The 26,995-nt window shown below is 38.3% G+C and overlaps 1 long non-coding RNA gene across 2 annotated transcripts; it reads right to left on the bottom strand.

Annotated features, from left to right (window-relative positions):
• Positions 1 to 11,778: 11,778 nt before the first annotated feature.
• LOC121885944 lies at positions 11,779 to 21,336 on the bottom strand. 2 transcript variants are annotated; one of them, XR_006092645.1, is made up of 4 exons: positions 21,080 to 21,336; positions 13,115 to 13,203; positions 12,827 to 12,862; positions 11,779 to 12,116 (listed from the first exon to the last, which is right to left on the bottom strand). It is a non-coding gene; the product is annotated as an uncharacterized LOC121885944 (long non-coding RNA). The 2 variants fall into 2 exon arrangements; XR_006092644.1 differs by having other exon boundaries at positions 12,827 to 13,203.
• Between the last annotated feature and the right edge of the window lie 5,659 nt (positions 21,337 to 26,995).

Genomic DNA, 26,995 nt, shown 5'->3' on the forward strand with positions numbered 1-26,995 from the left:
CACACACACACTGACTGACTGAGAGGGAGAGCAGCAGCAGGGAAGGAGGTCAGTTGTACTGTATGGACTTGTTGACAAACAGAGAGGGAGGCTAAACGAGGAGAAGGCAAGAATAGAAGAGGAAATAAAGAGAGAGAGACACCTTGTTTAGTCTCGCGGGATTTTTATAATGCTGCACTATTACAATATCAATCCTACAGGGACTTACATTGTGTTTGAGGTTAATAGGAGTTGTATATTTATTGTAGAGTATTTTTATGGTATCTATAATAGGCTACACAATGTAATACACCAATAGGGGGTATAATAGGAGATGTCTTATATTCAATATTGAATGCAAATCTTCTCATAGCCTGTACGTTATGTTTTTTTTATGGCTTGCTGTATCTCTGAAATATTTCCATCAGGCCTATCTGTCTGTAATATCTATGGTCTTGTGATGTAGGCCAACTCTATAGAGACATTTAGAGTCAATTAGCTGTCTTTAACTATTGTCTCTGCGTAACTGCTCTGGTAATAGTCGATTTGATCAATAAAAAAAAGAAACTAGCTAATCATTTGGGGTTGTTATTGCTTAGATAGGCCTCACGCATGTATCCAGACTGCGCACTGTAAGCTTGAGATCATTTGCAAGATAATCTTCACTGCGTTCATGTTAGACACTCAAACACACTGAAAAGATTAACAATCAACTTATCTCCTTTATGCCTCCCAGGTCCTGTGTAATTGTGCCAGGCCTATATGGTGGGATATAGGATAGGCTTTGTAGGCTAAATTATTATTATTTATTTTTTCACGTGACTCTCTAACGCTGTCATTTTGGCCAAGACTCTCTTGTAAAATATATAATTTATTTTCAAGAGAATTTCTGGTTAAATAAAGTTTTTTTTTAAAGACGCAAGTCAATAATTAAATAAATACCTATCTATCTATCTATCTATCTATCTATCTATCTATCTATCTATCTATCTATCTATCTCGCACTGGTTTGATAGATGGAAGATGCACGTTGTAGGATATTAAAAAAATAAATAAATCTACACGGTTGTCCGTCAGAGATTCTGTATGTTTCAGGATGTTGATGCCTTTGACCCGTGTGATAACCAGACTAACAAATAACATAAATCTGTTTTACTTGTGTGGCTCAACTTCCCTGCTGACGGCCGTCCATCTTTCACCAAAACGGTTCTCTTAGATTTTCCTTCAGAAACACTCGAATACTCTGCCTACTCACATTATTATTATATAGAAATAATGAATAATTAAACAGACTGATCAAAAAAAAATACAAAAATACCTAAAAAAAGTCATAAAAGTCATTAAAAGTGGAACAGGCAATGTTTTTAAGGGTATGTCTGGAGTGATCAAATAACTCAGATTTTAGTTCATTGATAGTTTGGTCATAGGCTGTGTTAACAACAGTAGAATATAGGTGCTCCTGTAGTTTTTTTTTAGTTTTTTTTTTAAAAAGGAGCTTTTCATGAAATGTCACGGATCATGTGGGCATCAGCCTCCTTGAGCATGACTGAAGCTCAGTTAGCAGTTTATCCTGCTGGGTCACAGGTCATGAGGAGAGGGGATAAAGCACAACACTCAGCACATAAAAGACACTGGGCTTTGGGTAAATGTGTGAGAGTTTTTAAGACTGTGACAATAATCTATATATATATATATATATATATATATTTTAGAAAGAGCTATACTTTGAGGTGTTCAGTCTAAACAGGACATTTTAGCCACCTTTATACACTCTTATTCTTGATGTAGCCTCACTGAATAAATAAGTCACAGACTGACCTCATCAGCTAGCAACACAAAAGTGTTTTGAAGAGTGCTACCAATAATCCTGGGAATAAATGTGATAGTTATATTGTTTGGATTTGAATTTAAACAGTAAAATAAAATATAAAAAAGACTTGAATGGAAAATAAGTTTTATAAATATTTTCTGACTTCAAATATGTTCAGTTTTTGAAAAGGGAAAAACATATTTTGTGACCTTTACATAGCATTAAGTTACATTAATATTTGATGTAATGTGTAATGTTTTGATGAGCTACAGCATCAGCACACAACTTATTTATGAGGCCACGCTGTCAAATTTAAGATCTCTGTTTCCCCCCCCCTCCAATGAGAAACATTTTATAAGGTAATAAAATGAAAAAACACTTTTTCAAAAAAATATAAACAGCAGCACTTTTTAAATCCTCACCAATAAATAATAAATGCAGATGACCTGTAGTATTGTTGAAGCTTTTTTAAAATTTTGTCTCAATGAAACAGTTTAAGAAATAGTGTGATAGTAAAAATGTTGTGTTTCTGGCCTCATAGTGTCTCTGTACACTGTTCAATTATTTATAGCCCCAGATGCACTGCATGAAGTGTAACAGGAAGTCCTCGGTAAGGTGAACCGAGCTATTTATATGGTGTATATAATAATTTTAATAATACGAAAATCATGATGATAATAACAGCAATCACCATCATCAACATGATAATATTTATTCATAGCACAAATTAAACTAATTTAATGCAGCATTTTTTACATCATAAAAGATAAATAAATAATTATAAATTTTGGCATAAACTTTTTAAATTCAAACACCAATGAAAACATCAAGAAATAAATAATTAAAGATAGATATCTTAAAGGATCCCATGGGTAAGAGCAAATTTGAAATGATGTTTTTGTGGATCTTTATGTTTTATTGGCAAAAGTTTTGACACGTTTATAATATATTTAGGTATTTTGAAGTTACTTATTACTTTTAATATAAAAGCTCTACTGGGCAGGAATGTACTGTTATCCATTCATGTTTGAAACCCATTAAAAATAAAAAACTGAAAAAAAAGTTCAAAGTGAATTTTACGCATCTATTAATTCATTAATTTTATTTATTTAGCACAGAGACACTACACATTTAATCTCTGTTGTCCCTCGCACCAGCTGATTTAAATTAGAAGCAAAAATACTCTACATAAACATTAAAATATAAAATATATGGAAAAGACAATAGAGGAGGAGAAAACTAAGAAAAAGAGAGCAATTGGAAAACAGGGAGAGCACAAGGAATGGAATTTAAAAAAGACTAAAAAAGAGTGAATACCTCCCAGGGAGGTGCAGAATCTCTCCATCTGCTATTCAGTGTATGGAACAGTCGCTACACTTATCCCCTCTCTCTAAAAGGAGCTCCGCTTTCCACCCCATTAAAAAGTTTGGGAACTAATGCCACCCCTGAATACTACCCTAATTAGAGGCTGCTCAGAATTGCAAGGACCTGCTACACAAGAGTGGCTTTGGGATAGATTCTCTGCTTTTTCCCTTTTGTGATCCCATCGTTTTGCTCTTTCTTTTTCTGACCCATTACATCTTTCTTTCTTTCTTTCTTTCTTTCTTTCTTTCTTTCTTTCTTTCTTTCTTTCTTTCTTCTTGCTAACAAAAAGCAGAGCCAGCTTTCATCATTTTTTAGCACTTTTTGATCCAGTGTTACAGACACAGAGAGATGATGAAAGTGCCTGTCCTTTTTTTTTTTTTTTTTGTATTGAATATCTAAGCGTATAGTGTGGCAGTTGTCTCCTTCAGAGAGCAGTGATGAGTACACATGATGAGCCTCACAGTTACAGTAACATCTGTAGAGATGCATGAAGTGCTGTTTGACAGAGGAATTAAAGACGCTGGCTCCAGGCCACCTCACTCCAGACAGGCCAAGGAGAAACACTAGGCTTTCACCACTTCATGAAGTGTAAGCTTACGCGTCCTTGCACATAATTTATTTAGCAGAAGACTTTCAGGGGTGTTTTTATTTGTTCTACATCTTGCCTGTCTCACCTCAGTGTGAACCCACAGATCCCGGATCTGCTGCAGAATTATGTTGCTGCCTCTCACTGCATTTTTCACTTTTTTAGCCCTGCACGTGTTTGCTTTGGCATGCTATCCGCTCATACAAACAACTGGGGCCCGTAGCTTATCCATCACGCTTGTGCAGAATGTGATGATAAAGTAACAGGCGGTTTGAAACAAACCATTTGTTACAGCAGAATTTATTATTCTGTCCACTTGAAACAAAGTACAGAGGTTACCTAGACATCTCCTACTTAGGTTACAACAATAAATAGAACAAAAATTGGCTGTGCATAGCTAGCTAGCTACAGCATCTAAGCCATTTGGAAAGTCCCAAATCCTGGTCACTGCAAAGACTTTTGACTCCAGCAGCTGTGTGATGTCACTGCAACATCCGCTGACCGTTTGCATCCTCCACATCATTAAGCAGCATCTTATTACCATTCAGAAGGAGCCTGCCAAAGAAGCACTGCTCGTGAATAGAAGCTTCAGGCCTGATTAGTTACATGCAACAACGCCTTTCGGTCATAAACACTTCATCGAGCTCCAGCAGCCCGTTCATCATCGTGACACCCACAGGTAATACACACCAACGGCTGCAGCTGACACAAGGCAGAACCCAAACATTTCCTCTGAGCGGGACCCGCTTCTAAACACAGACTGCCAGCAAACACAGGGCTTTACACACAGTCAAATATAGTAGGACGTATCCAAAACCAGTAAACCAGATAGACGAAAAGCTGTTGCCTGTGCATGTACATGTGTCTTTCTGTGTGTGTGGATGAGGTAGGGAGGGGGGGGGGAGGGAGCGGTTGTTCAAACTCTGGCTTCTTTAGACAGCTCCCAAGTTTGAAATTTCAGTCTGCATCCTCTGTGTTATGTCATTGATTTTTCAATGACGATGGCCTTGTCACTCAAAAGGAGAGAAAAAAAAAACATCAACACTGGAAGCCACCCATGTAGGCCCATTCACTCCTCACTTTTCCTTCCCTAAATATCCTTTCCCTCTCCTCCCCCGAACATTCCCTTCTGTTTGTATATTTCTTTCCCTCCATCCTCCTCTTTCTCCAGCTCTCCGCCTCATTGACTCGACCACAAAGTGTCTATGGCAGATGACTTGGATCCCTAAAAGGAACAGTGAGACGCTGAAGCTAAGCGTTTAAGTGGTTGGATAGAGTCACCCCACCTCTGTGTAACGCTGTGTCTTCTTAAGCTTTTTGGAAGCTTGCCCAAATCTGTCTGAAGGCAGGCATAAAAATTTGACAGACGTGCTCTTCTCACAGACACAGATCGACCCACAATTAGATCCAGAGATTGTAGGATATACACACACACACACACACACAAGCCCCCAGCTCTTGGATATACCCTTTGCCAAAATGTGAGCCACATAAAAGACAAAACCATGACCCTCTGCAATGTATTAAGGATGTGAGCTTTGATTTCCTGATCACACACTGCATGGTTATGTATGACATTGTCGAGGTGAAGAAAATCCCTTAGAAAGACACGTGCTTAAATTGTCAACTGCACTCTGAGTCATGACTTGGTAATGCCTGGAAAAAGAATAGATTAGTGAGTGTGTGTGAGGAGAAGAGCAAGAGGAAATACAGTATGAGTGTTTGAGTGTTCGTTTCCCAACATCTACTGTCTGCATGCATGGCTCAGCCATTTTTATGAGACTGACGGAAGTTAAGAACATCTTTTCGCCAAACCCTTCTCCATTTCCTTCTTGTTCCTCCAGAGGTTTGATAAAATAATGAAAGAAACACGCGTAGTGTGCAACAACAATGTTGACTCTCCCTCAAAGGGAAGAAAGAAACTGCAAAAACACTGTGTATCCTGGTGAAGTTCCACTGAAAGCCTCCTTTTGTCTGGAGTGCCAAGTCCCGTCTTCTATTTGACAGTGTCAAAGCTCACTATAGAGAACATCTCACTGGCAAGATCTCACCAAAGTTGAAAAAAGATGCTGTTTTATTTGATACTTCCTCCCGAGGCAGTAGGCACTTCCTGTTCCCCGTCACAACATTTTCAGGGGCCCCTATCAAAGTATAACTTCGCCGTAGGGGGTGTCCAGCGGCCCCTGTGCTTCAGGGTGGTCAAGCCCACCGATTCTGAGAGGATCTCTGTTGGACACGTGAAGTGGCTCCACTGGCAGGTAACTGGATACATATTCAGGACACAGAGGGGTGCAGCAGACCCGCTGAAATGTAGCCCAGCTCTGGCATTATCACAGGCTAAATTTACCCGCCGAATTTTAATGCAATTGTAAGGCTAACATAAGCTAAATATACCTGATCAGGGCCAAAAAGCTGCACTCCTACTCAATTCACACAAATTGCAACAGCTCACAGAGCAGTAAAGAGCTCCATCTTTTGTGTTTACTGAATTCTGAACTCGAGTCGCAGTTGAATCTATGATCACTCTGGTTAGGGTTTTTTTTTTTCACATGTTTTATCTCCAATGCTTGGAGTGGCTCACTTATGCTTCCATTTTGCCCTCTTGTACACGGCAAAGCTGGAAAAGTGGCTTTTACACACCCACATACCCTCAGTGCACACACACTCTTAAATGTGAACACCAAGACTAATTACCACCATCCAATAGTGGTAATTCAGTGCGATCATTATGCAAGCAGACTTTTCCAAACAGCAAAATATCTGTTTTACCAGGAAACAGTGCTGTTACTCAGACTCTGTAATACTGATCAGGTGGCCACCGATTGTCTTATTTTGTTTCCTTTTGTCAGTGTAGACATTACAGGTCAATAATAGGTATTATGAACATATGGCCTACATTTAGTCCAGGTCTGTGCTGAGCATTGAGGACACTGAGGTTGTGTTCTCAGTATTGTGTCTGGGAATTTACAGGTCTTAACAACTTGAAGAGGAGTTTATAATCTACAATTAATTTCAAATACTCTGTTTTTTTGTACTATATATACTATATACAACATCTAATTAAGGTTGCCAGATTGCCAAAAAAATATTGAATTGTTTCATATGTGGAATATTCTATTTCACATATTTCACATGTGAAAAGCCTGTGGCTTTATGTAAATTCATTACATATGACACATGGTGTCTTGCATTTCACATTGGAATTCATCACATGCAAAATATCTGATTTGTCACATGCTTTTTTCATATTTCTCCTCCCAGAATTATTTGGCAGTGGGAAGGAGGAATGTACAGAGATAAAAATTAAATGAATTGATAAAATGAAAGCAACATTTTTAAGAAATTGAATAAAACATTTTGATCGCTACACAAAAAAATCTCTCTTATTGCCAAATATGTATTGGTGACCTCAGTATTTCTCAACTACAGCCCTGATTTAGTCTCTCAAAATAGGTTTGTCTATTTCTGGCATATCTTTTTTTTTCAAGAGAGTATAGACACCTGGTATACATAAGTTAAATGAAAGATAATGAGAATATATCCAGAGGTCAGTTCCAGTCTTTTATGTGCAGTGTTTGGTCAGGTGCTCCACATAGAGGATCTTGGGCTCGCAGCTCTCTACTGTATTAGCCTGTATCTTCTCAATTAACAAACCACCAAACAAAAATGAATGACTTGAACCTTAACTATACATGGCATCTACAATATTGTGACATGTTCTCAACTTCTTCTAACAATATTTTGGTGGGTTATGCTGAACATATGCAGTGCTTCACTAATTGTGGTCTACTGCATGTGAAGCCTAAGATAACAATATCTAAATTTGTTTAAAGTCTGTATTTGTTTCTTTAGCCGTGAAAGTTAGTGTCGGCATACTCAACAACGTCCTGGATGGTCTTCAGTGGCGTGTTTATTCTTTACTGATTCATGTACATTACAGCGGCCCATGCAGCCAATTCAAACATGACAGAATAATACATTTGGAAACTTTCAACAAAACTGGATTACAGTTCTTGTTAAAAAAGCAAAGATTTCCTCTATATTAGCTGCCAGATAAACATGGTTGAACATTTTGACAATAAGTAAGACAGCTTATAGGAAAATAGCTTTGAAAAGAATAAAACATCCTGGAATATTTCCTGTAAGTCATTTGAAGGAACCCACATTGTGTCCATTAATGAAAGTTGCTATGCTATAATTTAAAGGGACTCTTCTGTAGGTTGAATTCATGAAACCCACAAGCCCAGAGTGAGACATTCAGCAGCAAAAACTCAAAACAAACCTACACTAACAACAGACCCTAGATGAAGTTGTCTGAAACAGCTCGCAGACAGGATGCAGCCAGCAGCAGCAGCAGCAGCAGCTCTGACAGCTGTGACTTCTCCGCCTGCCTGTGCAGCTCGCTGTTTTTACGGTAGCTTAATTGATTCACTGGCCGCAATGGTCTCCTCTTCTTGATCTCTCCATCCTCTCCCGTCACTCTGCACTCAGGTGGAACGAGGCAGTAGGGGGTCCAGGACGTGGTCTCAGTCCAGTGCGAGCACATATGCTACACAGATCAGCGTGTTTTCATTTCTCTGCCCGTCACCAGAGGGGATAGGGTTACCATGCGCCGATGAGGGAAGAGGGGTGAAATGCAGCGCTGGTTGGATGGTGCTAGGATGTCACAGAGCAAACACATAAATCTGTGCATCTGAACGCTGGTCATTTGTTAGCTGTGGAACTTTTCCTCCCCCAAAGATCCCATACCTCTTTAACCCTTTACTTTTGCAACCGTTAAATAGGATGGGTCAATTTCAGAAGGAATTTTACCATTTTTCTCATTACCCAGAGTCTGATAAATTCATCAATGCTCTACCTACATCTATGTTTCTTCGTGTAGTTTAAAAGTACTGCATAACATTATAACACTGAGATTAGCTTAGTTTATAGATATCTTTAAAATCAAGAGGCAGTTCCCCTTGAAAGTAAGGAAATGCACCGTCAAACCTCTCAAAAATGTAATGGCTTGTCTAATTAAATGTACAGTAGGACCCTGAAAATTGGGTCTATCTGGAAAAGGAGATTTCTCTGAAACAGATTAAGAATAGATTTGTAGTGCGTTATACTTCATTTGCAAATGCAACCACTGTTTGCTATTGGTCCCATGTGCTGGTGAAAAGTTGTGGTGCGGCAAACTACTGAAATCTGCTTATAGTTTATTTGGGAAATATGCCTTGTTTTTTGGAGTTGGGTGAGATGATTGATACTACTCTATTATGTGTACGCTAAATATGAAGCTACAGACCGCAGCTAGCTAGCTTAGCTTAGCATTAAGCTTGGAAACAGGGGAAAACAGCTGACCTGGCTGCAGCCAAAGGTTCAAAACAAATACACCAACCAGCTCCTCTAAAGCTCATTAATTAACATGATACATCTTGTTTGTTTACAAAATTGAACAGACATAGTACATGGGAGTAGTATCCATGTTCTCATCTAACAAAAAATGATAAACTGCTTCTTTAAAATGTATCACTCCTTTGAAGGCATCAAGAGCCAGATAAGGGTGACCTGTGGTTCCACTCAAGCTTAACTGGAAGTAAGAAAGCATTGTTTTCAGTAACATGGAAAAAATAAACCCAAAACTTTAGTTGTTCAACACATCTATATTCCGCAACATTTTGGCAATGGTGGAAATTTACTAGAAATTGAAGTTTTCTCTTTCATTCTGGCCTTTAGAGTGACACCAAGTTCTTTTCAGCTTCTTGCTGTTCAGACGAATATAAGAATAGAAGTTTTGCAAGTCCTCAGTTTATTACAGTACAATTTATTTAGCTATAAGAGTACTTTCCACTCTTGTTACCTGATTTCCAGTTCAGAGCAGCACAAGCTGACGGTTGTACACCCTTGACAGATTGATACTCTCTCGTTAATACTTAATGACTTTCCCAGTCTAAACAAATAATCAGTCTCTCAGTAGCAGAGCAGGGGGATTTATGGGGCTATCACTTCACTCTTTAGGGATGTAGATGGGAGGGATGGAGGGAAACAGGGCTGATGGCAGCAGAGGAGGAGTGGAGAAGGGGTATACCAGAGAATTTATCCTCCTTGTCTTGGGCTTTCTGCTTGGTGCTGCTATGAGGGCAGTGAGTGTGGTGACCTCTCCCCAGCAGGAGGGGTCCACTGGTGACCCCTGGTATTCCCCTGCATCCCCTTCTAGCCCAGGCTCAATGAACGCCATTCATGAGTGTGTGTTTATCCTAGTGATGCTCCGCAGGGACGGCCTGCTATCCACTGCCATTTTATGGAGCCTGAGGGGCAGAAGGAGAGAGAAAGAGAGCAATGGAAGCGTTTAACTACTCTACTCACACTCACACACAATAACATTTCTATTCACCCCTTTACTACTTTGTATTGTTTGTTTTTCCTCTCTTGGCTCTAAAATGCACCTGATTCTCAATATCCTCTCTTTCAACAACACATCTTTTGGCTGCATAAATGTAGAAGGATTGATATGCACTGAAGAATAACACAAACTTTCCATTCTCACACTGCCTTAGACAAACATACAGAGGAGGCGCACCCACAGAGAGTGAAAGGGAGAGAGTGAAGGAAGTGTTGAAGTATGTCTTACAGCGCTTAACCAAGTGAACCTTGAAGTTATTTAGCTTCCTTGGAACCAAGCATCTGGATCCCCCCAAACCCGACTCCTGCGAACTCCTCCCCGCCCCCGCCTCCAGGGATCTGCCGTAGGACAGGGCGCGGAGGAGGAGATGCGTACCCTCTCTGTTTTTACAGCTGAGGTCATTAAAGTTGTACGTGCAGGATTAGACTAAGAGCAAAATGCAGCGCTGATGTCTTGAGACAGATTCACATTCAGAGGGAAGAATTTGCAAACTCATGACACGTCCCACAAGTGAACAATCAGTCTGCATCATGTTGTGAGTAATCCGCAGCGCGTGTGTGATTGCTTGCATACATGCAGCTTGCTTTGTCCCATCTCTTTTCACATAAAGAGTGCTGGATGTGAGTCTGACTGAAGTGTGGCATACAGATCGACCACCCACACTTCCAACGCTTTTATCAGAATGAATGTCTGATACTAATAGAATAACCACCAGCGCCATCACTTGACATGTTTTCCAGTTTATCAAAGATGGGTCAAAGTTCAGGAGAAAGTAAATCTCACAGTGTCCACACTGTTTCCTCACCTGTTCTGCATATTCTCTGCAACCATCCTTATTTAGCCTGTATGTGTGTCTGATACCTCACCATCAGACTGTGATGGAAAGGAGAGATATATTCAGAATTTATAATATATAAATATTTATTAGATATCCCCTGTAATGTATGGTCTTTTTTGTGGGAGTTATAGTGCCAGTGCAGGCATTGCTGTAATGCACACTGCAAAACATTTAGTATGACATTTTAAAGTCCTACATTGTAGTAAAAGAGCTGAAGGTTGAATGTTAATTTAAGAAAGCAACAGGATCAATTCATTCACCAGAACTTATTAAGCAAATCTGTGTTGCATTTCAGAAGTGTCACACTCCAGATGTTCTCTTTGGTGAATCCACAAGCAAAGTGTAAAAGACTAATAACAACAATCATATTTTCAGTCTCCAAAGAGTAGTTCCATGTAAAGCAGATGCCACTGCTCATGCACGGGAACGCTGTTCCATTTATAGAGCTTCACTAGCTTGTTGTGCTACATATCACAACCTCTTGACTTTGTACCACATTATAAATTTCTCAAGAAACGTCAAGAGGCTGTTGCCTTACACAGAACTGCTCTCCAGAGACTGAAAACATGATCGCTGTTAATAGTCTTTGGAGCCGTTTCTAAATAAACTAACATGACCGTAATCTTCGGGGCGAAGGAACATTTCACCCAGTGCAACGTTGTGGCTCATTGACTTGTTTTTAATGGTTTTTGGACAACAACAGAGATCTACAACTCACGGGAATATGATATATCAGGGTCTGGAACAATTCATTGTCAGTTTGGCTCTGCACATTTGTTGACAATAAGAAAAATATAGAAAATTGCCATCCATATCCTTTAATTAGAAACAACAATGTAGGGTACATTTAACATTTTGGGATGCTTACAGATTGTTTTCATATACACTTGAGGGACATCACTATGAAATCAGAATGCATTACAATCAACCGTAATGATTTCTGTCCATATACAGCACAAATGCACAATGGTGTGACATATATTTGGCTTCTATAATAAAAGACAGAATACACACATGACAGTCGTGTCATAGCATTAACATGTAATAAGCTTAATGTATAGCAGGAAGGCAGTAAATTGAATATAAACCAACTGTTGCATTGTTGTCACACACACACACACTCTGCACATGCTGAAACATCGTTGGAGACATGCTGCTGAAACAAACACAAAAAGATTTAAGATGAGTGCAGTGATTTCCCGTTACACTCCATATATTGTCACATTTATTTTCTCTTTTTTTTTGTTTTCCACTATTTGAAACGTCTGAGGTCATCTCTCATGTGTTTGATAAAGCTTGGCTGAAAGACTACCATAAAAAACCATTCATTTTCTCAATTTCTTTTTCAACTTCTTTGCCTGTTCATCAATTTCCGCCCTCAAGTGTGTCAAAAAGCCACAATGCAATTCCAGATGTCAGTTTAAAATGTTTTGTCATTCTGTTATGCCAAAGATACTCCACTGTGTCTCTCTCTATTGATTCCAGTTAGTTGGTAGTGTTTCATGAAAGCTGGACTGTTTATGTCTGCTTATGCCCAAACAGGTGACGACAAAGTTCTTATATATCATAGTCAGGTACATAACTATACTGTATTAATAAAGTATCAATTATATATATATATATATATATATATGTTGTGATTAAATTTTTATTGGATGTTGCCCATGGTTAAATAAGATTTGAAGAATAAATACATAAATGGAACAAAATAACAATAATAATAATAATATGCAAACATGAACATACACATACAAGTATGGACATATATGTGTATAGGCTATATATGCGCTTTTACAAATTCTGAGACAACAAATGCAACAAACAGAAAAAAACAGTAGATGACAAATATGTGGATTTACATACCTCTGACTGTGGATTGACCAGAGCCATTACATCCCACTATCATGGGAGAAGAAAAAATAAATGAGTAAATAAAATAAAATAATAATATTTTTTGAACAACTATGGGAACAAACATACGAGGTCATAAACAAAGGTAAGAAATAGCAACAAGCTCAAGAAGTTGGAGTATTACTAGCAGTCAAAACATTGTTAAAATACAGAGTGAATCCCTAAACACATCTCTAAAACAAATTAATGGTTTCTTGATACTCCAACTCCATTGGACATTTAAGAATAAGGACAGTATACTCAGCGCTGGTCCAGCTGTATTCAGCGTCATCGTGCTCCTTTGTAAATCTCAGATGTTATAGTAGCCACTGTAGAGCTCAAGCTGAGATCTGTGATGACATTTTGGTTTCAGCACAAATTACAGCAGAGTGGAACAGACACATGTAAGTTAATCACTGTAAATAATAATAGAATAGAAAAGCAAGTTTTAAAATGTAAGCAAATGTTTAAAAGATTATTTCAGTTACTGTCCACTCATGCCATTATCTCACCACACACACACACACCCTCACACAGTAACACAAACTAATTAAAACATACTTCAGATGTAGGAATAACTCTAAATAGTTTGAATTGAACAGTTCCTGGTTTGCCATTTCCAGTCAAACTCAGGTCAGTTATCGGTTGTAGACAATCAGTGTGAGTGTTATTGTGTTTAAAAAACACATGTTGTAATTGCTTTGTTGGGTTCCTCTCTGTTGGAGGTTGTGTGTACTGTAGAGCACTGTTCCTAATAAACAGAGGACTTCTAACAAACACCAAAACAGCCTGCTCACATTACTCAGCCTCATTACACAGGCTCCCGCTCCACTTTAAAATCAATTTTTAAACTGTTTTAATTGCCATTACTCAGCAAAGCCCCAGAGTACAGTACGCTGAATTAAAGCCACACTATCTACGTAACCGTCATTTTATGTTGTCTGTGGTCGTCTGACTAAGGTCTCCTAATTACCTCACCAATTCAACTGAAATTTAAAGGAGACTCAGCTTTTTGCATCTGTCTCCTAAACTCTGAAACGGTTCAAATTTATCATGTTGAAATTCTGTTGATGTATTTAAATCTCATTTAATTGCTTAACCTGTTTTTATTGCCTATTTCCACCTATACCGTAATACATTTTAAGCCGGCTCAACTTAGAAACAGTTGAATGATTAGTTCAAAGTTCACAACTCAAAGTCTAGTGAGTTGTGAAAATGTAAATTAACTGAATTCACTTCAAACCTCCATTATGGTTTGCATTGTTTTCAATGACCATGACTTACATTAACATGTATTAAAGACACACAGCAAGCTTCCATCATGTATATTTTCTTCAAACAACAATAAAGAAGTGTCTTTGTTGGAGAGTTTTAACTCTAACACAATGCATGCTGGGAAGTCTGATCAAGATCGCATTTCTTTAGAAAACGTAATTTAACGAGTTGAGCGAACTCTCAACAGTCAAAAGACTTCAACTCAGTGAACTCATATTTATAAGCTCAGAAATGGTCTGAAAATAAAAGCTAGACATTTTAAGTTGACTTTAATAAAACCTGAAATTAGTCTTCACCGCTGAGGAAAAACATCATGTATTTTTCTACCATTGAGAAGATACCGAATAAGAAAATTATTCAGCACTTCTCCTTCTGTAAAATCCACATTTTACTCTTAAAAATCACTGAAGGAAAACAGCTAGAGAGAGTCTGCTCCATGTTTGAAGGTGCTGTGGTGAATGATGCCCCACTAGGTTTGTTTTAAAAGCCCCATGAGTGGAATTGTTGGACTATGATGAACCACAAGCAAAGCAAAAGAACCTGTACTTTAAGGATGTTAAAAAAACAGTCGCAGCACGATGAGAAAACACAACTTCCATGTGTAAACTTTGGAAATTTTGTTGTCTTTCCTGTAACTTCTTACACAAATTTGAGGACAGAGATGATTTTTTGCCTTCCTCTTTGGTGTTTTCCACTAGCTCCCGTCCTCACAATATACAATTTATGCAACACCACAACCATTTTGCAAAATCACATAATTAAAAGGCGAGCGGCAATGATTGTAAAAGCAATGTAACATCTGATATTTTAGGTGCCTATCTGAACAAACTTTAACTTATAAGGAACTATATGTGTATTTGTTGCGCACAACCATTTATGTGTATTTTACAGCCCTGCTATCTTTAGTTCCTTGGAAATATCACAAGAATGCCGAAACTGGCCACTTCCATAAAACTCATGCTATAGTCCTCCCACTTTGAGGTTTCTGGCTTTAACGTGCACTTAAGTAAATATAATTTACTTTATTTTTCATGATTATTTCTATACTAAGCCATGATCTTCAAAGGTTTTAAATCTTTTTTGCTAACCCCTTTTTTCTCAGTTGTTGAGTTCATTGCCAGGGATCCATGACCTCATGCTGTAATTTTAGTCTAATTTCTTTTGGGGGGGGTAAACTCAACCGAGCAGGTCCTTGATTCAAGACCAAAAAGGTTAAGAAACTACCACTGGCTAATGGCAGAGGTAGGGATTCTTAAGAAAATAAAGATCACTTTTTGACCTTCTTTACTTCCTCTTTCAATTGCTGCTCTCAATCATTTTTCCCCTCTAAAGAGCCAGCTGCATATGTTTTCATTTATGAGAGATTATTTTGAGGTAGATTCTGCTGCAGTTCAGCTGCTGAAAAGTGAATTTTGCACATTTTTTGGGGGGAGGGGGGGTCCATCCACATAACGTAGACCTTAACAAAATGAGCTGATCAGTAACACTGACCTGTAAAAATGAAAGATAAAGCACTTTTAGGGTTGCGAGGACTGTCAGCCGCCTGCATCACAAATAGGAGGTCTCTAACCATCTTGGCACAGAAGCGAAGGGCGGTCTCGTCAGCGCTGTGAGGTGTGTGGGTTGAAGTCTGGGTGTCAGTCTGCTGTAACTGATTCAGTAGTAATGAACCCGCTATTTTGGCAAAGTGCCAGTGAGCACAGAGCCACCAGCAAATCATCTACTCTGAACCTCCAAAACTGTTGTCACAAAGGGCCACAAAGGACACAATTCTTTATTTTTAAGGCATATTTTCTATCAAGTATTTCATGTCTCCAGGAAACTGTTCACTATATCGTTGGACATCCACTACTCCCCTCTGAGCGTTGTTGGGTGTGAACCTCTTCCAGGGTTGGATTGAGGACTCTTGCTGCAAGGGAGCTCACGACTCAACGCTCCCCCTCTCCTCTCACTCCAAGACAGGACAGCTAGGTCTTTTAACCTCTCCTTTTTAGCCCAAAATCACATCCATAATCCTGTAATGTGTCTCCTTGTCTATTCCCATCTCACACATACTAATATGTTCGTGACAGAGCCCTCCTCCCTCATGCTTTCTGAGACAGTGGGTCCTCCCCTCCCAAATCCATTCATCTCAATCCTTTGTCACCGCAATTTCTCATGCTGTCCGTCCCCTCATCTAACACGTCGGGTGATATTTCAGGGCTTTTGTAATTATGTGAATAAAGCAAAGTCCGTCTCAGCACATTAGCAAGATGAGCGAATGTATCTGTTTTACTGGATATCATGACAGACACATGGCAAAGGTAATATTAAGATGCCAAGACAGATTCAGTTATATCACCATTCTGATGTAAAGAACGTATCTGAATGCTGTGGAGAAGGACTATTACGACTTAAGTGGTGTTTACGTGCGCATTCAGTATGTTTATTTGTCTGCGTGGTCTTACAGTGAGTCCTATACGACTCGCCTGTGCAGCCATCTCGTGCGTAGAGCACTCGGGGACACTACAGCCACACGCAGCATTTGTGAGAGATTATTAGAGCGAAAGATATCGAGTCTGTCGCTCTGGGAGGAGGTTCCTCGAAAGATTGAACCAATAGATGGAGATGGAGCCAATGTGTGTATGTGCACCATAGGGTTGAAGTGTGCGTGCGTGTCTGTCTGTGTGTGTGTGTGTGTGTGTGTGTGTGTGTGTGTTTATATAGGGGGGAGGGGACCTAATAATAATATTACTGGCATTCAGATATATAACAGTAACGACACACATGTTTCCATTGTGACAATACTCTGGCAGTGATAGATTCAGTGCCATTATACTACATAAACATACAGCTGATGCACTAATAAATCATTTAAGTGCAGAGCAGCGTCATTCTTTAAAACCAACACAGTGCAGAATTGTTGTTGTATCGCTTGATTTTTAACTTTAATTTTACACTCATTCAAAACTTCAATTCAGGGATGATATGTCTATAATGTCTTAATCTTAATTTGTATTAAATTAATTAATATAGGCCTGCACACACAAACTAGAAATGCTTTTTAAACTAATGTAATCCATGTCTTTATCATGAGGTTTATATTTAAAAAGGTTTTGGATAAATGCTGAGGTCATGTGTCTTAATCACCCAAACACACCCTGACAAAATTACATAAAAATACTTGGTTTAAGTATTTGGAATTATAAGGTTATATTCTATTCAGTTACATTTTCTGGCAATTTCATTGTAATATAAAAGACTAAATTGTGTTTCAAAGCCCTCTCGACACTCCCAGGAATAAAATTCTGGTAAAGTGATATTTATTTACAGTTAAAATATTCAAATTTAAAGCCCCCCGCCTTTTTAAAAAAAAACGTGTTTTGCTTTTTATCACTGTGCAGAATGATGTATGTGCAGAGTTCGACAGTGGTCAAACTGTTTTCACATTCATCTGCTGAAAGTGGAAAGTTTCTTAAATGAGTTTAAAGCGTGTTCCTACGAGCATGATTTTGTGACATCACAACCAATTCTGAGGCCGACCTCGGTCTGGTATACAGTTTACACAAGTGTGATGTGGTAGGGACATCTTGTGTCCACCAGTTAAACTTTTGGAATTAAAACATATTTGCATATTCACAGATTAAATTAAGGAGAAAAGGTAGGTGTAATTTTAAGAATTTTTAACCAGGTAATTGAACTGTTTTATGGAAAAATCGTTATTCAAAGCAGAGTATTTTTGTCCGTCTTAAAACAAAATGACTCTAAAAATACTGCTATCAGCTTTTTGTTAGTTTTGTTTACAGAAAGAATACCCAGTTACATAACCTCACATTCTTCAGTGGTGTACTTAAACCCTAAAATCATCATGAAAAATTTGAGGGGTCTCCAGATGATTAAAGGAATACAAAATTACAATCAACTTTTCTCTAATTTTTTACTTTTTTCTCGTGAAATACTTATTTCATGGCTATAAAGATCCTTTAAATGAAATAGTTAACCTTTTCATTTTCAACTGCTCACATTCTTATCATGAAGAATGACATTTTAAGGGTCCACAAGCCAAAAAGGTTGGAACCACTGGTTTAATCTATAACAATGCATCATATTTTACACCTTTATGACAGGTTTTATATGTAAGATCTTAAAAATTAACAAGAAACAATTGCTATCAATAAAATAAACGGGGTAAAAAGTATAATATCTGACTCTGAAGTAGTGGATTATAAGTATAAAGTGACAAAAATGGAAGTAAAACTACCTAAAATTACTACTTGAGTAAATGTAATTAGTTACATTCCATCAATGCTTTAGTGTTTTTCATACCTTTGTGAGCACTGCTCAAGAAGAGCCACAGTCTGACTTTTTAATGAAAAAGTGGCTCAGCAGTCAGTTGTTACTCCAGCTGGGAGACTGAAAAAGCAACACTGGCAAGACCGAGGGAAAAGTACATGAAAAACACAGCTAAACATACAAAAACAGCCTTTGTTACACACACACGCACGCACACACACACAAACACAGGCTGACTACATGCAGTACAATACAGTCACAGCACTGATCTCATTTGTTCATGTAAACCTGAAAAATGTTTGTTTCTCTTGTTATAACAAGGGGTGAATTGGATGATGAAATGCAACTAAGAGACACTTAAAAAAAAGGAGAAAAAGGAGACCAGAGCCAGATAAACTTGGAGGAGGGGGGTGAAGGTGGATGGGCGGGGTTATGTGAGTGAAGGTAAATGACATTGGAAAGCCCAGTCTGATTCCAAGTGCCCCTGCTTTGAAAGTTTGCGTGAGGCAGCTTAACGGAACGTCGGGTTGTTTTTCCGCTCCACTGCTTTCTGGACTGAACTATAAACTAAAGACGACATCCTCTCATTAGTCTGCCCTCTGTAGCAAAGCCAGGCCATTTAGTGTACCCAAAATCCCATTGTTTAATTGTGCGGGTCAAGTCAAAGGTCAACCAAAATATTGATGAACTTTTTTAAGGAAGGAGGGGGGAGCAGTGAGGCTTGAAGCGGCAGGGAGGCAGGCGAGGGCAGAGGTGCAAGGGCCACAAACACAGCTGTACTGAAGCACACAGAGCTGGGGAAAACAGGGACGACCACGTTTCACAGTCACATTTTTTCACATTTTGGAGTTACAACGCAGGTGCGGGAATCACGAGAGGATGCCCTCACAGATGCAGATAGCTCTCACTCTCATTTCAATTTGAAACAGGGAATTGCACATGAAATTACAGTGAGAACCTCGCTCCCGCTGCCAAAGGACAATAAAGTCCGTGAGACAAATCACCCACTCAAAGCAACACAGTCATAACAGCAGCAGGGCTCATAACCTGAATGAGATGGTGTGCAACGGCTGAGTGTTATGGATTACACTGTTTGTTTAAATCCATGTTAGGTGGATTATGCTCCTTCACTAAAGAGGGCTGACTGGGGTCAAAGGCCAGTGAGGCAAAGGCTGCTAAGAAGGTCCTCAAAACATAGCTTTCTCTCTGACCTGAGGGAATTCCTGCAGACACCGCTCTTTGCACTCGTGACTCAAGTTTGTGGCGACTTAAACGGGTGTAAAGGAGCTGTGAGAATATACCAAAACAGAGTGAAAAATAAATCATGTTCACAGTTAGGAGTGGATCAAACACAGCTGAATTGATTGTTTTCTGGGAGACAAGTACTCCTGCAACTGAAGCGTGAAAAAAAAAATCCACATTTAAAATATGGAGGTGCAAAAGAAAAAACAAAAGGTAAATGAGCTTTTCCTCCAACTCTGAGACACCAAAATCTAAAAATACTGGCAAAAATTCATGCACTATCCACACTGACAAATCATGCAATGAGCTTTTTTTTCACTGTTATGTCCTTTAAACAAAACCTCTGAAAATACTTATATGTTTTTATTGCAAATCAGCTCGTTTCAGTAACTTTCTTTACACCTTATTTGCATTTTATGACACTTTTATCACAAAAACAGGCTCATCCCAGATGCAGATTTGTTCTTTTCAATTAATCCAGGACTCATATGATATCATAATATTTATTCACTAAGAGAGATCATTTTAATGTCTTTCTTTGTTTTTATGTGCAAATGAGGAAGCTTTTCCTTATGCTGCCATAATTTAAATCTTCCTGGTGAAGGTTCGGAGTGCTCTCTGGGCCTATTTGAGCTCTTAACTTGTTGCATTATTTTTATTCTGGCATGAGAGTCATCAAAGGTCAAATCTTATGGTTCTCAGACATTCTTGGTTTGTTATAATCATGAGAAATCTAAACATTTTGGGACTTTGAAGAAAAGAAAATAGAACTTTTTTTTGTCTTTTGGGTCAAAGATCAAATAATGTGGTTTTATTATGCAAGTTTAATTTCATGTTATAAACTCATTAAATATTTACAAAAAAAATCAATATCAGAAGTCAATAATAATTAAACAATTCTTTAAATTTAGAAAGTGATCAACCTATATTGCTCAATGATTTTTATTTCTATTAAAAGTGAAATTGGGAGCTTTCTGGACTCATGGAGACTTTGGTTTGACCTGCTCGCCCGTGCTCTCCTGTGATATTACAATCGTTGTAACTGAGAGGTATTAAAGCACACAAAACAAAAACAAAGTGGTCACTTTATGCCCCAGGCGCGTTTCTGGTGACATTTAACAGCAAGGAAAGCTATTTCCTCTACCATTCAAAGCCAAACGCTCTTAATTGCTCAAGAAGTCTGCTGCAGTTTGGGAAACACTTTGTGATATTCCCTGAGCTTGATCTTTGCGGTTCACTTGAGTCTGTGTTTATTCCTCTGTGGAGAAAATTGGTTTACTCGAGTTGTAATTTTGATATGACACTAAAATATTCCCTTGAACGCGCACCATTTGGAAACCTTTGTAGTTCTAATGGCCATTCATTATGGTTTTCAAGATAAGTTTATGTTGTCATTAAAGCTGACTAAACACAGAAACAAACATTTCCCAAACGCACCTTATCTTTTCAGCCGAGTGGCCTGCAACGATGCTGTTTGGCTGCAGAGACGTATCAGATAGCCTGGAGTCATCTGTTAACCAGGACTGCATCGACTGGATCATTTCAGCGATAAAAATCTTGGGAACGTTTCTTCTTGCAAACTGCAGCAGCTCGCTTCTGTGAGCGGGCACCCGTGGGCTCCCACAGGGAAAATGGAATTTCCTCCATGCTTTGTCACAGCCTGCAACCTAACATCACTATGCACGTGTAAAAAAAACACAACAACTCCCCACTGAATTTCTGTAAAAGTAAAAACTACACTTTACAAGTTATTTTAACCTCTTACCCACCTCTAAAAACTTTGATTTTTAAGACAAGGAAAAAGTCCATCAAGTGATGGTTGCTGATGTAATTTTATGTGTTTCAGAAATTAGGAACAGTGTCTGACAAATCACTGCTGAACAGACACATCACTGCCTTCTGTCAGAAACACCTGGTGACACTTGATGGAAACTCTTAAAAACCAGTACACTGTGATTTCCGAATTAAGCGCCATGCAATTAAAGTAAACTTTTAAGACTTTTATTCCAAAATGAAAGCAGATTTTCTTTAAAGAAAATGTTTAGTCTTTGTTCTAAATTTAACTTCCAACAGCAACCCACCAAATGAAAGTGATTTTAAAAAAATTCACGCAAGATTTCACGTAAATATTCATGTAAAATCCTGTTTTTAATATAATATTTAATTCATTTTCTGCACATATATTACTTATGTTTTTTTTTAAAAAGACTAATTACTTTATTTTCCTACAGTTATTTACTGAACAGTCTCCAGAGATAGAGCAGCAGTGGACTTACAAGATCTTTTAGTTCAACTGAGGTAAAAACCTGCTGACTGGACGCTTTCCAGTTCAAACTGCAATCTGGCCTGTTAGAAGAAGTTTAGCAGTTCTTTAGTGGATGAAGCCAAGCAAGTTGTGATGCCTTTTCCTGGACTTGCTCCTAAATTGAGGATGTAGCCTTTTTTTTAAAATATGTCCATGCAAAATATCTATTTTTTTTCTTACTCTTAGGGGCCTCAAGTCCCATACGCCTATATTATAATAATACCCATCATGACGATTCGTCTAATGACCTTTTTCAGTGATATATCCTTTAAATAAAACCTCTTAAAATACGTGTATATTTTCTCTATGCAAATCAGCGCATTTCAGTAACTTTCTTTACATTAATTTGTATTTTTATCACATTTTTATCACAAAAATAAGTTGCTCATCCCACCTGCAGATTTGTTCTTTTGGATGAATCCAGGAGTCACTACAGCAGCCTGTCTGTCGTGATAAGATGGGGCATGTAGACACAATAGAGTCTTATAATTGGATGTAACTGAGCACATTTACTCAAGTACAAATATAGTAGTAGTGCAAATATATAGACTCTATCTCTATTTCTTCATTCGTCTACTCTACAACACTTAGAAATATTGTACTTTTTACTACATTTATTAGACATCTGTAGTTAGCCTGCTTCACCAGCATTTTATACAAAACATCAGATAAGAATATGATGCATAAAATAGCTCCAAGTCGAGGAACTAAAACAGTACAATAAAATACTGCTTATACGTGAACGCATCACCAATAACAATCTAATAAAACTAAAGTATAACTCTCTCAAGGGGATTTTTTTTCTGTTTGATACTTTTAGTACATTTCGCTGATAATGCATACCACATTTTTACTCGTAGAGTAGGCTAAAAAAAGTAAAGTATTACTACTTTTAGTTACTTAAGTAAAGAATCCACCACTGCACACTTTATGGTCCTATCACATCAGGCTTTTCCGGGGAAGCACCAGTTCCAGAGTCAGCGTCGCCCATGCGCGACCGGTATATATTAATTATTGATCGCTCACAGCTGCTTATGGTTTATGGTTTGGCATTAGGCGCAGAGCGGGTCTTTCCTGGTGTCCCTTAAGCAGGATTGTGTGTTTGGCCTCTAATTATTCATAATGCCCCGTGAAAAAAAAGAGAAACAATGCTTTCCGTGCAAGGGGATTGGCAAAAGGTTGCAATATAATACATTGACAAAACTCGCCACCTGGAGTGAGTGAACAGATTTATTCAGTTGTTTCATTCAGGCTCACATGCTCAGAGGCAAACACATCTGACTCATTGGTCTAAACTCTGCTCCTTGGCTTTACCATCACACGAGTAAAATATTAATGCCGAACAGTCAAGTTGATGAAAAATCTGTTTAAAAATGAATGTTTTGTTTTCCCATCAACTCAACTAAATATGTTTTCGGGGGAACTTCATGTGGGCCTGAGTCGTAGTGGGAGGTAGGCTAATTGATGAAAGAGACGAGTGTGTTTTGCCCCAAAGCTAAGGAAGCTGTTCCCCTTCCCTTCACCACTAAACACACATTTTTGCATCAGATCAAAGCCTCAAAAAGGATTGAAAACAAACCCGATATGCGTACAGGGTCTGCAGGATTTAGGAAGCAGATATGAAATTGATTCATTTTTGACACAGGCTCAAATTATTATCATAGCGTTTCTTTTTTAAAGAGCCCATCCTTAGCATTAAGTTTTGTGGAAGTTGTAGGCATATAGATCCTTTAGTCTATATATTCATTTATTTGTTAATGTGTTGGTTTTGTTTGTAGGGAAATAATGTGTCACATATGCGCTACTCTTCAAATGCATGCATACATTAGACCTGCAGGCAGAAATTCAGACAATAACTGCACTTCAAGGAGGTCAACATTACCTACTGACCGAAAAACTGTAGGAAAAAAAACAGGTTTTAACGTGGACGACTATAAGATCCTGTTGGTCTCCCATGTGTGCCTGAAATAATTCAAAAAATTTGGCAGGGTCGGTCATGTAATACAGTCTACACTGTCTTCTCATTCTTCTTCATTAATATGACGTATGGGCCAATAATTATACTTCAAACATGGATAAAGTCCTTAAAAAAACGGACAAAGGCCTAATTAATCACCGCTGCAAGGACAAATGGAAAGTGAGTTTTGACCAAGCATGGTCATATTTCTGCATCAGGTGACGAGGAGGAAAAAAGTGAATTAATTAAGTAAAACAAAAACAATTAAGGAAATCATTGCAACACGTTAACGTAGAAATCACGTTCAATGCATTTTGCTTATTGTTACCTGGATGTTTGAGCTTCACAGCGCAAAGTTTGACACTAGAAGGCTGCCCGAAGGAGGAAAGTTTAGATGCGAGTTTAAGACGGAAATGAGCGTGATTTGTGACATCACAACTAGTTTGAAAACTAGTAGTGATTTACACACACATGAAAACTTGAAACCTTGAGTGCACAGTCACTGAGAATCGACTTTTCAGTGAAGCAAGAGACATTTTGTCTCTAGCAGATGAGTTTTTGCAACGAAAAATATTTCCATATCCATATTATGACAGATTCTGGTCTTTTTTTTGTTTGTATAGAAAGACACAAATTGTTATATGTCTTAAAACGAGTTTGGAGGGAGTCTTAAAGATGTGGTGGGAAGTAAACAAGTTAGCCTATATATTATTTTATTAGGTTGATAAAGCCGTTTTTCCTTTAATGAATTCATCATAATTATAATGACGTGTATGGGCGTAACAAAAGAGTACAGCCACGTGAAGGGATTATAAGCCGCAGTAATTAAAGTAAATATTTAAAAATAGCGACATATTGTCTGAAATGGACACCGCAAAAATAGAGGTTACATATGAAGTGAGAACGTAAGGAATAATAAATTATGACAAAAGTAATCTGCTCTGCAGGCTGTACTGTGTCACGCGTGCGTGGGTGTGTTTATTGGCTCAGAGATGGAACTGCACGCGATGGTTGTGTTTGGTTGCAGCTAGTTTTTGTTTTCCCTCCTAATTGACTGGTCAGGTTCATATAGCTCAGTGTCCGCAGGGAAACTGCGAATGTGGGCCACAACTCCCTTGAGGGGCGGTGGGGTGGGGGGGGCGGCGGGAGGAGACCGAGAGGCTAAACTGAGAAATATCTGCTCCCTGCCGAGAAAAGTTGGGACCTTTAAAGCTTCTTAACAATCAAATAAAGATAAGACACGGCTAAAATACCACGACGATACTTGAAAACGACCCACGTTAAGACGCTCATGAAGGGGGGGCTTGACTCATAATTAAAACAACAATTAAAACACCAATTACACTTACTTCAAGCACTTTTTAATTCACATTTTAATGCAGGTTCGTTGTATAGAAAGCATCATTTTAAAATGACAAATGATATTATTTTGATTCTATTTCGGCGCATTGGAGAAATCAATAGTATCACTTGAATCTCGTCGGATCCCGCGATAAATCAATCATCTAGAGCCTTGTTTCAACCTAATAAATACTTCCCCGATGCCTCATTTTTTTGATACCCAGCACTATTTTGGACGCTGCATATTCCGTGTGTGTCATCACAGTAATGTGGGAACCTGTGTGTTTAATGGATTTAATAACAGATGGATCTGTGCTTATCTAAAGTAAAATCGCATTTAGGCTACAATAATCCACACGCATTTCTTATCGCCTAGCTGCCATTATTACTGTAATGGAAGTCTGCTAATCCGCTGCCTTCCCTTCACTGCACTCTCAGTAAATTATACTGAGAAGAATATACTGAATGGGTGCTTTTCACACCTTTCATTCAAGTGCTTTTACTTTAAATTTTTTAGTAGGTGGATTAGACTTACCAAACACTTTACTAGGAACACCTGTGCAATCTAATGCAATGTATATACATATACATTTTCAGTTTTTGTTGATATTGTCAGAAAGGCGATTATTCTACTTTATGTTTATTATTGAGGTCGTAGTGGGCGGTGTTGGTGTAAATTGAAAAGTGTGAAGAGTATATTCATAACTCTTCTCTATATAATGCACTCCAGTACACCATCACCACCCACTACGACCTCCATAATAAACAAAGTAGGATTATCGCCTTTCTGACAATGTCGACAAAAACTGAAAATGTATAAGCTTCATAAAAGTAAAATTTATGGCAGAGCTGTTGTGTTGGATTGCGTTAGGATTGCACAGGTGTTGCTATTAAAGTGCTCGGTGAGTGTACATCACGGATGAAAATCTAGTTTACTCTCCATTTACAGTGGAATTGCACAACTATTCCACACCAAATGACACATTATACAATGATTTTCACACAGTTCATTTCATTTAATACAGTCAAATGCAATTATGTGAACTCTCACACATCACTGGATACAGAAAAGCATTACAGTGATCAGATTAAAATGTGTTGTAATCAAATTCTCTAAGCACAAAACAAAAAAAAAAAAGAAAAAAAAAAGAAAAATGGTGCTTTAACCTCCTAAATGAGGTTGGAAACATGAAGTCAGACTTCTCCACATCCAAATTAACCTCCAGCCGTGGGCATTGATTTGCAAATCGCTGCCGTATAAACCCTGAGTGACTCCTCATGCTATTCAGTGCATCTAAGTTCAACGAGCGCTGGTGCTCACCTGCTACTGCTTTGACTGCTGCCAGCTGCCAATTAACACCTATGGCATGTTAATTAGGCCGCAGAGTCTACCACTTCAGGAGACTTTTCAGACCCTTCACCACAAGTGCCTTTATTTTCACAAGAGCTCATGTGCAATCTGCATATGCATCTTGCATGGGGAATCAAGAGGAAGCCAAAGTGGGGTTCAAAGCTCGGATTGAGTCTTGTAGCTGCAACATGTGAATCGCTGGACTGAAGATGTTTGGAGATCAAATAATTTAAACCAATTAGACTGTTTTGGCATATCGACTCATGGTAGTGGCAGTAGTGGGAGGGAGGAGTTCAGTAAGTCTGAAAAATACCCTTATTAGTGTCTTTAAGTTGTGTACAAATCATAAATAAATCAAATGTTGCAGCAAATAGTGGGACTAACATATTTGATGATTCA

The sequence above is a fragment of the Thunnus maccoyii genome, chromosome 19 (genome assembly GCF_910596095.1).
Source record: "Thunnus maccoyii chromosome 19, fThuMac1.1, whole genome shotgun sequence".
Taxonomy (NCBI): domain Eukaryota; kingdom Metazoa; phylum Chordata; class Actinopteri; order Scombriformes; family Scombridae; genus Thunnus; species Thunnus maccoyii.